Here is a 13,734-nt window from a genome sequence, read left to right as displayed (position 1 = left end):
AAGTGGTGGCATTGCTAATGCAATGTCCTGCCTTGGTTGCCATGGCAACACAAGTCAAAGTTCATATCCAGCCAGCTCATAGGGCAAAGGTCGTATCCAGCTAGCTGGGGTGATGTCATCAAGGCAGCGATGACATATATAGGTGCCTATATAGGGGCAGGCAGCTTAGTTGCAGCCAGGCTTGCAACCAGGTAGGTAGCGTAGGTAGGTAGCTGGTAAGGTAAGTGCAGGCAGGTGTAGATCAAACCATTTTATTTCTATATATTTGGGGGGCCAATATAGACCTCTGCATACTGCTAAGATTCTGAGAAGTTACCCCATTTTTTTTTTTTTTTTTTTTTACAGTAGTCATTTACTATGTGGATGGGTGGATGCATGCATGCCCAAACCTCTTACCCCACCCAAAATAAAGCCCTTGCTGGGTGCGTAGCCGTGTGTGCATGCCACTCTGGCCGTTCTTATCCGCTCTCTGGGGGCGTGCACAAAGTGGTGGCATTGCTAATGCAATGTCCTGCCTTGGTTGCCATGGCAACACAAGTCAAAGTTCATATCCAGCCAGCTCATAGGGCAAAGGTCGTATCCAGCTAGCTGGGGTGATGTCATCAAGGCAGCGATGACATATATAGGTGCCTATATAGGGGCAGGCAGCTTAGTTGCAGCCAGGCTTGCAACCAGGTAGGTAGCGTAGGTAGGTAGCTGGTAAGGTAAGTGCAGGCAGGTGTAGATCAAACCATTTTATTTCTATATATTTGGGGGGCCAATATAGACCTCTGCATACTGCTAAGATTCTGAGAAGTTACCCCATTTTTTTTTTTTTTTTTTTTTTTACAGTAGTCATTTACTATGTGGATGGGTGGATGCATGCATGCCCAAACCGCTTACCCCACCCAAAATAAAGCCCTTGCTGGGTGCGTAGCCGTGTGTGCATGCCACTCTGGCCGTTCTTATCCGCTCTCTGGGGGCGTGCACAAAGTGGTGGCATTGCTAATGCAATGTCCTGCCTTGGTTGCCATGGCAACACAAGTCAAAGTTCATATCCAGCCAGCTCATAGGGCAAAGGTCGTATCCAGCTAGCTGGGGTGATGTCATCAAGGCAGCGATGACATATATAGGTGCCTATATAGGGGCAGGCAGCTTAGTTGCAGCCAGGCTTGCAACCAGGTAGGTAGCGTAGGTAGGTAGCTGGTAAGGTAAGTGCAGGCAGGTGTAGATCAAACCATTTTATTTCTATATATTTGGGGGGCCAATATAGACCTCTGCATACTGCTAAGATTCTGAGAAGTTACCCCATTTTTTTTTTTTTTTTTTTTACAGTAGTCATTTACTATGTGGATGGGTGGATGCATGCATGCCCAAACCTCTTACCCCACCCAAAATAAAGCCCTTGCTGGGTGCGTAGCCGTGTGTGCATGCCACTCTGGCCGTTCTTATCCGCTCTCTGGGGGCGTGCACAAAGTGGTGGCATTGCTAATGCAATGTCCTGCCTTGGTTGCCATGGCAACACAAGTCAAAGTTCATATCCAGCCAGCTCATAGGGCAAAGGTCGTATCCAGCTAGCTGGGGTGATGTCATCAAGGCAGCGATGACATATATAGGTGCCTATATAGGGGCAGGCAGCTTAGTTGCAGCCAGGCTTGCAACCAGGTAGGTAGCGTAGGTAGGTAGCTGGTAAGGTAAGTGCAGGCAGGTGTAGATCAAACCATTTTATTTCTATATATTTGGGGGGCCAATATAGACCTCTGCATACTGCTAAGATTCTGAGAAGTTACCCCATTTTTTTTTTTTTTTTTTTTTTTTTACAGTAGTCATTTACTATGTGGATGGGTGGATGCATGCATGCCCAAACCTCTTACCCCACCCAAAATAAAGCCCTTGCTGGGTGCGTAGCCGTGTGTGCATGCCACTCTGGCCGTTCTTATCCGCTCTCTGGGGGCGTGCACAAAGTGGTGGCATTGCTAATGCAATGTCCTGCCTTGGTTGCCATGGCAACACAAGTCAAAGTTCATATCCAGCCAGCTCATAGGGCAAAGGTCGTATCCAGCTAGCTGGGGTGATGTCATCAAGGCAGCGATGACATATATAGGTGCCTATATAGGGGCAGGCAGCTTAGTTGCAGCCAGGCTTGCAACCAGGTAGGTAGCGTAGGTAGGTAGCTGGTAAGGTAAGTGCAGGCAGGTGTAGATCAAACCATTTTATTTCTATATATTTGGGGGGCCAATATAGACCTCTGCATACTGCTAAGATTCTGAGAATTTACCCCATTTTTTTTTTTTTTTTTTTTTTTTACAGTAGTCATTTACTATGTGGATGGGTGGATGCATGCATGCCCAAACCTCTTACCCCACCCAAAATAAAGCCCTTGCTGGGTGCGTAGCCGTGTGTGCATGCCACTCTGGCCGTTCTTATCCGCTCTCTGGGGGCGTGCACAAAGTGGTGGCATTGCTAATGCAATGTCCTGCCTTGGTTGCCATGGCAACACAAGTCAAAGTTCATATCCAGCCAGCTCATAGGGCAAAGGTCGTATCCAGCTAGCTGGGGTGATGTCATCAAGGCAGCGATGACATATATAGGTGCCTATATAGGGGCAGGCAGCTTAGTTGCAGCCAGGCTTGCAACCAGGTAGGTAGCGTAGGTAGGTAGCTGGTAAGGTAAGTGCAGGCAGGTGTAGATCAAACCATTTTATTTCTATATATTTGGGGGGCCAATATAGACCTCTGCATACTGCTAAGATTCTGAGAAGTTACCCCATTTTTTTTTTTTTTTTTTTTACAGTAGTCATTTACTATGTGGATGGGTGGATGCATGCATGCCCAAACCTCTTACCCCACCCAAAATAAAGCCCTTGCTGGGTGCGTAGCCGTGTGTGCATGCCACTCTGGCCGTTCTTATCCGCTCTCTGGGGGCGTGCACAAAGTGGTGGCATTGCTAATGCAATGTCCTGCCTTGGTTGCCATGGCAACACAAGTCAAAGTTCATATCCAGCCAGCTCATAGGGCAAAGGTCGTATCCAGCTAGCTGGGGTGATGTCATCAAGGCAGCGATGACATATATAGGTGCCTATATAGGGGCAGGCAGCTTAGTTGCAGCCAGGCTTGCAACCAGGTAGGTAGCGTAGGTAGGTAGCTGGTAAGGTAAGTGCAGGCAGGTGTAGATCAAACCATTTTATTTCTATATATTTGGGGGGCCAATATAGACCTCTGCATACTGCTAAGATTCTGAGAAGTTACCCCATTTTTTTTTTTTTTTTTTTTACAGTAGTCATTTACTATGTGGATGGGTGGATGCATGCATGCCCAAACCTCTTACCCCACCCAAAATAAAGCCCTTGCTGGGTGCGTAGCCGTGTGTGCATGCCACTCTGGCCGTTCTTATCCGCTCTCTGGGGGCGTGCACAAAGTGGTGGCATTGCTAATGCAATGTCCTGCCTTGGTTGCCATGGCAACACAAGTCAAAGTTCATATCCAGCCAGCTCATAGGGCAAAGGTCGTATCCAGCTAGCTGGGGTGATGTCATCAAGGCAGCGATGACATATATAGGTGCCTATATAGGGGCAGGCAGCTTAGTTGCAGCCAGGCTTGCAACCAGGTAGGTAGCGTAGGTAGGTAGCTGGTAAGGTAAGTGCAGGCAGGTGTAGATCAAACCATTTTATTTCTATATATTTGGGGGGCCAATATAGACCTCTGCATACTGCTAAGATTCTGAGAAGTTACCCCATTTTTTTTTTTTTTTTTTTTTACAGTAGTCATTTACTATGTGGATGGGTGGATGCATGCATGCCCAAACCTCTTACCCCACCCAAAATAAAGCCCTTGCTGGGTGCGTAGCCGTGTGTGCATGCCACTCTGGCCGTTCTTATCCGCTCTCTGGGGGCGTGCACAAAGTGGTGGCATTGCTAATGCAATGTCCTGCCTTGGTTGCCATGGCAACACAAGTCAAAGTTCATATCCAGCCAGCTCATAGGGCAAAGGTCGTATCCAGCTAGCTGGGGTGATGTCATCAAGGCAGCGATGACATATATAGGTGCCTATATAGGGGCAGGCAGCTTAGTTGCAGCCAGGCTTGCAACCAGGTAGGTAGCGTAGGTAGGTAGCTGGTAAGGTAAGTGCAGGCAGGTGTAGATCAAACCATTTTATTTCTATATATTTGGGGGGCCAATATAGACCTCTGCATACTGCTAAGATTCTGAGAAGTTACCCCATTTTTTTTTTTTTTTTTTTTTTACAGTAGTCATTTACTATGTGGATGGGTGGATGCATGCATGCCCAAACCTCTTACCCCACCCAAAATAAAGCCCTTGCTGGGTGCGTAGCCGTGTGTGCATGCCACTCTGGCCGTTCTTATCCGCTCTCTGGGGGCGTGCACAAAGTGGTGGCATTGCTAATGCAATGTCCTGCCTTGGTTGCCATGGCAACACAAGTCAAAGTTCATATCCAGCCAGCTCATAGGGCAAAGGTCGTATCCAGCTAGCTGGGGTGATGTCATCAAGGCAGCGATGACATATATAGGTGCCTATATAGGGGCAGGCAGCTTAGTTGCAGCCAGGCTTGCAACCAGGTAGGTAGCGTAGGGAGGTAGCTGGTAAGGTAAGTGCAGGCAGGTGTAGATCAAACCATTTTATTTCTATATATTTGGGGGGCCAATATAGACCTCTGCATACTGCTAAGATTCTGAGAAGTTACCCCATTTTTTTTTTTTTTTTTTTTACAGTAGTCATTTACTATGTGGATGGGTGGATGCATGCATGCCCAAACCTCTTACCCCACCCAAAATAAAGCCCTTGCTGGGTGCGTAGCCGTGTGTGCATGCCACTCTGGCCGTTCTTATCCGCTCTCTGGGGGCGTGCACAAAGTGGTGGCATTGCTAATGCAATGTCCTGCCTTGGTTGCCATGGCAACACAAGTCAAAGTTCATATCCAGCCAGCTCATAGGGCAAAGGTCGTATCCAGCTAGCTGGGGTGATGTCATCAAGGCAGCGATGACATATATAGGTGCCTATATAGGGGCAGGCAGCTTAGTTGCAGCCAGGCTTGCAACCAGGTAGGTAGCGTAGGTAGGTAGCTGGTAAGGTAAGTGCAGGCAGGTGTAGATCAAACCATTTTATTTCTATATATTTGGGGGGCCAATATAGACCTCTGCATACTGCTAAGATTCTGAGAAGTTACCCCATTTTTTTTTTTTTTTTTTTTTTTACAGTAGTCATTTACTATGTGGATGGGTGGATGCATGCATGCCCAAACCTCTTACCCCACCCAAAATAAAGCCCTTGCTGGGTGCGTAGCCGTGTGTGCATGCCACTCTGGCCGTTCTTATCCGCTCTCTGGGGGCGTGCACAAAGTGGTGGCATTGCTAATGCAATGTCCTGCCTTGGTTGCCATGGCAACACAAGTCAAAGTTCATATCCAGCCAGCTCATAGGGCAAAGGTCGTATCCAGCTAGCTGGGGTGATGTCATCAAGGCAGCGATGACATATATAGGTGCCTATATAGGGGCAGGCAGCTTAGTTGCAGCCAGGCTTGCAACCAGGTAGGTAGCGTAGGTAGGTAGCTGGTAAGGTAAGTGCAGGCAGGTGTAGATCAAACCATTTTATTTCTATATATTTGGGGGGCCAATATAGACCTCTGCATACTGCTAAGATTCTGAGAAGTTACCCCATTTTTTTTTTTTTTTTTTTTTTACAGTAGTCATTTACTATGTGGAGGGGTGGATGCATGCATGCCCAAACCTCTTACCCCACCCAAAATAAAGCCCTTGCTGGGTGCGTAGCCGTGTGTGCATGCCACTCTGGCCGTTCTTATCCGCTCTCTGGGGGCGTGCACAAAGTGGTGGCATTGCTAATGCAATGTCCTGCCTTGGTTGCCATGGCAACACAAGTCAAAGTTCATATCCAGCCAGCTCATAGGGCAAAGGTCGTATCCAGCTAGCTGGGGTGATGTCATCAAGGCAGCGATGACATATATAGGTGCCTATATAGGGGCAGGCAGCTTAGTTGCAGCCAGGCTTGCAACCAGGTAGGTAGCGTAGGTAGGTAGCTGGTAAGGTAAGTGCAGGCAGGTGTAGATCAAACCATTTTATTTCTATATATTTGGGGGGCCAATATAGACCTCTGCATACTGCTAAGATTCTGAGAAGTTACCCCATTTTTTTTTTTTTTTTTTTTTTACAGTAGTCATTTACTATGTGGATGGGTGGATGCATGCATGCCCAAACCTCTTACCCCACCCAAAATAAAGCCCTTGCTGGGTGCGTAGCCGTGTGTGCATGCCACTCTGGCCGTTCTTATCCGCTCTCTGGGGGCGTGCACAAAGTGGTGGCATTGCTAATGCAATGTCCTGCCTTGGTTGCCATGGCAACACAAGTCAAAGTTCATATCCAGCCAGCTCATAGGGCAAAGGTCGTATCCAGCTAGCTGGGGTGATGTCATCAAGGCAGCGATGACATATATAGGTGCCTATATAGGGGCAGGCAGCTTAGTTGCAGCCAGGCTTGCAACCAGGTAGGTAGCGTAGGTAGGTAGCTGGTAAGGTAAGTGCAGGCAGGTGTAGATCAAACCATTTTATTTCTATATATTTGGGGGGCCAATATAGACCTCTGCATACTGCTAAGATTCTGAGAAGTTACCCCATTTTTTTTTTTTTTTTTTTTTACAGTAGTCATTTACTATGTGGATGGGTGGATGCATGCATGCCCAAACCTCTTACCCCACCCAAAATAAAGCCCTTGCTGGGTGCGTAGCCGTGTGTGCATGCCACTCTGGCCGTTCTTATCCGCTCTCTGGGGGCGTGCACAAAGTGGTGGCATTGCTAATGCAATGTCCTGCCTTGGTTGCCATGGCAACACAAGTCAAAGTTCATATCCAGCCAGCTCATAGGGCAAAGGTCGTATCCAGCTAGCTGGGGTGATGTCATCAAGGCAGCGATGACATATATAGGTGCCTATATAGGGGCAGGCAGCTTAGTTGCAGCCAGGCTTGCAACCAGGTAGGTAGCGTAGGTAGGTAGCTGGTAAGGTAAGTGCAGGCAGGTGTAGATCAAACCATTTTATTTCTATATATTTGGGGGGCCAATATAGACCTCTGCATACTGCTAAGATTCTGAGAAGTTACCCCATTTTTTTTTTTTTTTTTTTTTTACAGTAGTCATTTACTATGTGGATGGGTGGATGCATGCATGCCCAAACCTCTTACCCCACCCAAAATAAAGCCCTTGCTGGGTGCGTAGCCGTGTGTGCATGCCACTCTGGCCGTTCTTATCCGCTCTCTGGGGGCGTGCACAAAGTGGTGGCATTGCTAATGCAATGTCCTGCCTTGGTTGCCATGGCAACACAAGTCAAAGTTCATATCCAGCCAGCTCATAGGGCAAAGGTCGTATCCAGCTAGCTGGGGTGATGTCATCAAGGCAGCGATGACATATATAGGTGCCTATATAGGGGCAGGCAGCTTAGTTGCAGCCAGGCTTGCAACCAGGTAGGTAGCGTAGGTAGGTAGCTGGTAAGGTAAGTGCAGGCAGGTGTAGATCAAACCATTTTATTTCTATATATTTGGGGGGCCAATATAGACCTCTGCATACTGCTAAGATTCTGAGAAGTTACCCCATTTTTTTTTTTTTTTTTTTTTTACAGTAGTCATTTACTATGTGGATGGGTGGATGCATGCATGCCCAAACCTCTTACCCCACCCAAAATAAAGCCCTTGCTGGGTGCGTAGCCGTGTGTGCATGCCACTCTGGCCGTTCTTATCCGCTCTCTGGGGGCGTGCACAAAGTGGTGGCATTGCTAATGCAATGTCCTGCCTTGGTTGCCATGGCAACACAAGTCAAAGTTCATATCCAGCCAGCTCATAGGGCAAAGGTCGTATCCAGCTAGCTGGGGTGATGTCATCAAGGCAGCGATGACATATATAGGTGCCTATATAGGGGCAGGCAGCTTAGTTGCAGCCAGGCTTGCAACCAGGTAGGTAGCGTAGGTAGGTAGCTGGTAAGGTAAGTGCAGGCAGGTGTAGATCAAACCATTTTATTTCTATATATTTGGGGGGCCAATATAGACCTCTGCATACTGCTAAGATTCTGAGAAGTTACCCCATTTTTTTTTTTTTTTTTTTTTACAGTAGTCATTTACTATGTGGATGGGTGGATGCATGCATGCCCAAACCTCTTACCCCACCCAAAATAAAGCCCTTGCTGGGTGCGTAGCCGTGTGTGCATGCCACTCTGGCCGTTCTTATCCGCTCTCTGGGGGCGTGCACAAAGTGGTGGCATTGCTAATGCAATGTCCTGCCTTGGTTGCCATGGCAACACAAGTCAAAGTTCATATCCAGCCAGCTCATAGGGCAAAGGTCGTATCCAGCTAGCTGGGGTGATGTCATCAAGGCAGCGATGACATATATAGGTGCCTATATAGGGGCAGGCAGCTTAGTTGCAGCCAGGCTTGCAACCAGGTAGGTAGCGTAGGTAGGTAGCTGGTAAGGTAAGTGCAGGCAGGTGTAGATCAAACCATTTTATTTCTATATATTTGGGGGGCCAATATAGACCTCTGCATACTGCTAAGATTCTGAGAAGTTACCCCATTTTTTTTTTTTTTTTTTTTTTACAGTAGTCATTTAATATGTGGATGGGTGGATGCATGCATGCCCAAACCTCTTACCCCACCCAAAATAAAGCCCTTGCTGGGTGCGTAGCCGTGTGTGCATGCCACTCTGGCCGTTCTTATCCGCTCTCTGGGGGCGTGCACAAAGTGGTGGCATTGCTAATGCAATGTCCTGCCTTGGTTGCCATGGCAACACAAGTCAAAGTTCATATCCAGCCAGCTCATAGGGCAAAGGTCGTATCCAGCTAGCTGGGGTGATGTCATCAAGGCAGCGATGACATATATAGGTGCCTATATAGGGGCAGGCAGCTTAGTTGCAGCCAGGCTTGCAACCAGGTAGGTAGCGTAGGTAGGTAGCTGGTAAGGTAAGTGCAGGCAGGTGTAGATCAAACCATTTTATTTCTATATATTTGGGGGGCCAATATAGACCTCTGCATACTGCTAAGATTCTGAGAAGTTACCCCTTTTTTTTTTTTTTTTTTTTTACAGTAGTCATTTACTATGTGGATGGGTGGATGCATGCATGCCCAAACCTCTTACCCCACCCAAAATAAAGCCCTTGCTGGGTGCGTAGCCGTGTGTGCATGCCACTCTGGCCGTTCTTATCCGCTCTCTGGGGGCGTGCACAAAGTGGTGGCATTGCTAATGCAATGTCCTGCCTTGGTTGCCATGGCAACACAAGTCAAAGTTCATATCCAGCCAGCTCATAGGGCAAAGGTCGTATCCAGCTAGCTGGGGTGATGTCATCAAGGCAGCGATGACATATATAGGTGCCTATATAGGGGCAGGCAGCTTAGTTGCAGCCAGGCTTGCAACCAGGTAGGTAGCGTAGGTAGGTAGCTGGTAAGGTAAGTGCAGGCAGGTGTAGATCAAACCATTTTATTTCTATATATTTGGGGGGCCAATATAGACCTCTGCATACTGCTAAGATTCTGAGAAGTTACCCCATTTTTTTTTTTTTTTTTTTTTTTACAGTAGTCATTTACTATGTGGATGGGTGGATGCATGCATGCCCAAACCTCTTACCCCACCCAAAATAAAGCCCTTGCTGGGTGCGTAGCCGTGTGTGCATGCCACTCTGGCCGTTCTTATCCGCTCTCTGGGGGCGTGCACAAAGTGGTGGCATTGCTAATGCAATGTCCTGCCTTGGTTGCCATGGCAACACAAGTCAAAGTTCATATCCAGCCAGCTCATAGGGCAAAGGTCGTATCCAGCTAGCTGGGGTGATGTCATCAAGGCAGCGATGACATATATAGGTGCCTATATAGGGGCAGGCAGCTTAGTTGCAGCCAGGCTTGCAACCAGGTAGGTAGCGTAGGTAGGTAGCTGGTAAGGTAAGTGCAGGCAGGTGTAGATCAAACCATTTTATTTCTATATATTTGGGGGGCCAATATAGACCTCTGCATACTGCTAAGATTCTGAGAAGTTACCCCTTTTTTTTTTTTTTTTTTTTACAGTAGTCATTTACTATGTGGATGGGTGGATGCATGCATGCCCAAACCTCTTACCCCACCCAAAATAAAGCCCTTGCTGGGTGCGTAGCCGTGTGTGCATGCCACTCTGGCCGTTCTTATCCGCTCTCTGGGGGCGTGCACAAAGTGGTGGCATTGCTAATGCAATGTCCTGCCTTGGTTGCCATGGCAACACAAGTCAAAGTTCATATCCAGCCAGCTCATAGGGCAAAGGTCGTATCCAGCTAGCTGGGGTGATGTCATCAAGGCAGCGATGACATATATAGGTGCCTATATAGGGGCAGGCAGCTTAGTTGCAGCCAGGCTTGCAACCAGGTAGGTAGCGTAGGTAGGTAGCTGGTAAGGTAAGTGCAGGCAGGTGTAGATCAAACCATTTTATTTCTATATATTTGGGGGGCCAATATAGACCTCTGCATACTGCTAAGATTCTGAGAAGTTACCCCATTTTTTTTTTTTTTTTTTTTTTAAATTAGTCATTTACTATGTGGATGGGTGGATGCATGCATGCCCAAACCTCTTACCCCACCCAAAATAAAGCCCTTGCTGGGTGCGTAGCCGTGTGTGCATGCCACTCTGGCCGTTCTTATCCGCTCTCTGGGGGCGTGCACAAAGTGGTGGCATTGCTAATGCAATGTCCTGCCTTGGTTGCCATGGCAACACAAGTCAAAGTTCATATCCAGCCAGCTCATAGGGCAAAGGTCGTATCCAGCTAGCTGGGGTGATGTCATCAAGGCAGCGATGACATATATAGGTGCCTATATAGGGGCAGGCAGCTTAGTTGCAGCCAGGCTTGCAACCAGGTAGGTAGCGTAGGTAGGTAGCTGGTAAGGTAAGTGCAGGCAGGTGTAGATCAAACCATTTTATTTCTATATATTTGGGGGGCCAATATAGACCTCTGCATACTGCTAAGATTCTGAGAAGTTACCCCATTTTTTTTTTTTTTTTTTTTTTACAGTAGTCATTTACTATGTGGATGGGTGGATGCATGCATGCCCAAACCTCTTACCCCACCCAAAATAAAGCCCTTGCTGGGTGCGTAGCCGTGTGTGCATGCCACTCTGGCCGTTCTTATCCGCTCTCTGGGGGCGTGCACAAAGTGGTGGCATTGCTAATGCAATGTCCTGCCTTGGTTGCCATGGCAACACAAGTCAAAGTTCATATCCAGCCAGCTCATAGGGCAAAGGTCGTATCCAGCTAGCTGGGGTGATGTCATCAAGGCAGCGATGACATATATAGGTGCCTATATAGGGGCAGGCAGCTTAGTTGCAGCCAGGCTTGCAACCAGGTAGGTAGCGTAGGTAGGTAGCTGGTAAGGTAAGTGCAGGCAGGTGTAGATCAAACCATTTTATTTCTATATATTTGGGGGGCCAATATAGACCTCTGCATACTGCTAAGATTCTGAGAAGTTACCCCATTTTTTTTTTTTTTTTTTTACAGTAGTCATTTACTATGTGGATGGGTGGATGCATGCATGCCCAAACCTCTTACCCCACCCAAAATAAAGCCCTTGCTGGGTGCGTAGCCGTGTGTGCATGCCACTCTGGCCGTTCTTATCCGCTCTCTGGGGGCGTGCACAAAGTGGTGGCATTGCTAATGCAATGTCCTGCCTTGGTTGCCATGGCAACACAAGTCAAAGTTCATATCCAGCCAGCTCATAGGGCAAAGGTCGTATCCAGCTAGCTGGGGTGATGTCATCAAGGCAGCGATGACATATATAGGTGCCTATATAGGGGCAGGCAGCTTAGTTGCAGCCAGGCTTGCAACCAGGTAGGTAGCGTAGGTAGGTAGCTGGTAAGGTAAGTGCAGGCAGGTGTAGATCAAACCATTTTATTTCTATATATTTGGGGGGCCAATATAGACCTCTGCATACTGCTAAGATTCTGAGAAGTTACCCCATTTTTTTTTTTTTTTTTTTTTTTACAGTAGTCATTTACTATGTGGATGGGTGGATGCATGCATGCCCAAACCTCTTACCCCACCCAAAATAAAGCCCTTGCTGGGTGCGTAGCCGTGTGTGCATGCCACTCTGGCCGTTCTTATCCGCTCTCTGGGGGCGTGCACAAAGTGGTGGCATTGCTAATGCAATGTCCTGCCTTGGTTGCCATGGCAACACAAGTCAAAGTTCATATCCAGCCAGCTCATAGGGCAAAGGTCGTATCCAGCTAGCTGGGGTGATGTCATCAAGGCAGCGATGACATATATAGGTGCCTATATAGGGGCAGGCAGCTTAGTTGCAGCCAGGCTTGCAACCAGGTAGGTAGCGTAGGTAGGTAGCTGGTAAGGTAAGTGCAGGCAGGTGTAGATCAAACCATTTTATTTCTATATATTTGGGGGGCCAATATAGACCTCTGCATACTGCTAAGATTCTGAGAAGTTACCCCATTTTTTTTTTTTTTTTTTTTTTTTACAGTAGTCATTTACTATGTGGATGGGTGGATGCATGCATGCCCAAACCTCTTACCCCACCCAAAATAAAGCCCTTGCTGGGTGCGTAGCCGTGTGTGCATGCCACTCTGGCCGTTCTTATCCGCTCTCTGGGGGCGTGCACAAAGTGGTGGCATTGCTACTGCAATGTCCTGCCTTGGTTGCCATGGCAACACAAGTCAAAGTTCATATCCAGCCAGCTCATAGGGCAAAGGTCGTATCCAGCTAGCTGGGGTGATGTCATCAAGGCAGCGATGACATATATAGGTGCCTATATAGGGGCAGGCAGCTTAGTTGCAGCCAGGCTTGCAACCAGGTAGGTAGCGTAGGTAGGTAGCTGGTAAGGTAAGTGCAGGCAGGTGTAGATCAAACCATTTTATTTCTATATATTTGGGGGGCCAATATAGACCTCTGCATACTGCTAAGATTCTGAGAAGTTACCCCATTTTTTTTTTTTTTTTTTTTTTTACAGTAGTCATTTACTATGTGGATGGGTGGATGCATGCATGCCCAAACCTCTTACCCCACCCAAAATAAAGCCCTTGCTGGGTGCGTAGCCGTGTGTGCATGCCACTCTGGCCGTTCTTATCCGCTCTCTGGGGGCGTGCACAAAGTGGTGGCATTGCTAATGCAATGTCCTGCCTTGGTTGCCATGGCAACACAAGTCAAAGTTCATATCCAGCCAGCTCATAGGGCAAAGGTCGTATCCAGCTAGCTGGGGTGATGTCATCAAGGCAGCGATGACATATATAGGTGCCTATATAGGGGCAGGCAGCTTAGTTGCAGCCAGGCTTGCAACCAGGTAGGTAGCGTAGGTAGGTAGCTGGTAAGGTAAGTGCAGGCAGGTGTAGATCAAACCATTTTATTTCTATATATTTGGGGGGCCAATATAGACCTCTGCATACTGCTAAGATTCTGAGAAGTTACCCCATTTTTTTTTTTTTTTTTTTTTACAGTAGTCATTTACTATGTGGATGGGTGGATGCATGCATGCCCAAACCTCTTACCCCACCCAAAATAAAGCCCTTGCTGGGTGCGTAGCCGTGTGTGCATGCCACTCTGGCCGTTCTTATCCGCTCTCTGGGGGCGTGCACAAAGTGGTGGCATTGCTAATGCAATGTCCTGCCTTGGTTGCCATGGCAACACAAGTCAAAGTTCATATCCAGCCAGCTCATAGGGCAAAGGTCGTATCCAGCTAGCTGGGGTGATGTCATCAAGGCAGCGATGACATATATAGGTGCCTATATAGGGGCAGGCA

The sequence above is a fragment of the Dendropsophus ebraccatus genome, unplaced genomic scaffold (assembly GCF_027789765.1).
Source record: "Dendropsophus ebraccatus isolate aDenEbr1 unplaced genomic scaffold, aDenEbr1.pat pat_scaffold_196_ctg1, whole genome shotgun sequence".
NCBI lineage: Eukaryota > Metazoa > Chordata > Amphibia > Anura > Hylidae > Dendropsophus > Dendropsophus ebraccatus.
The sequence above is the reverse complement of the archived record's forward strand: the minus strand, read 5'-3'. Positions refer to the sequence as shown.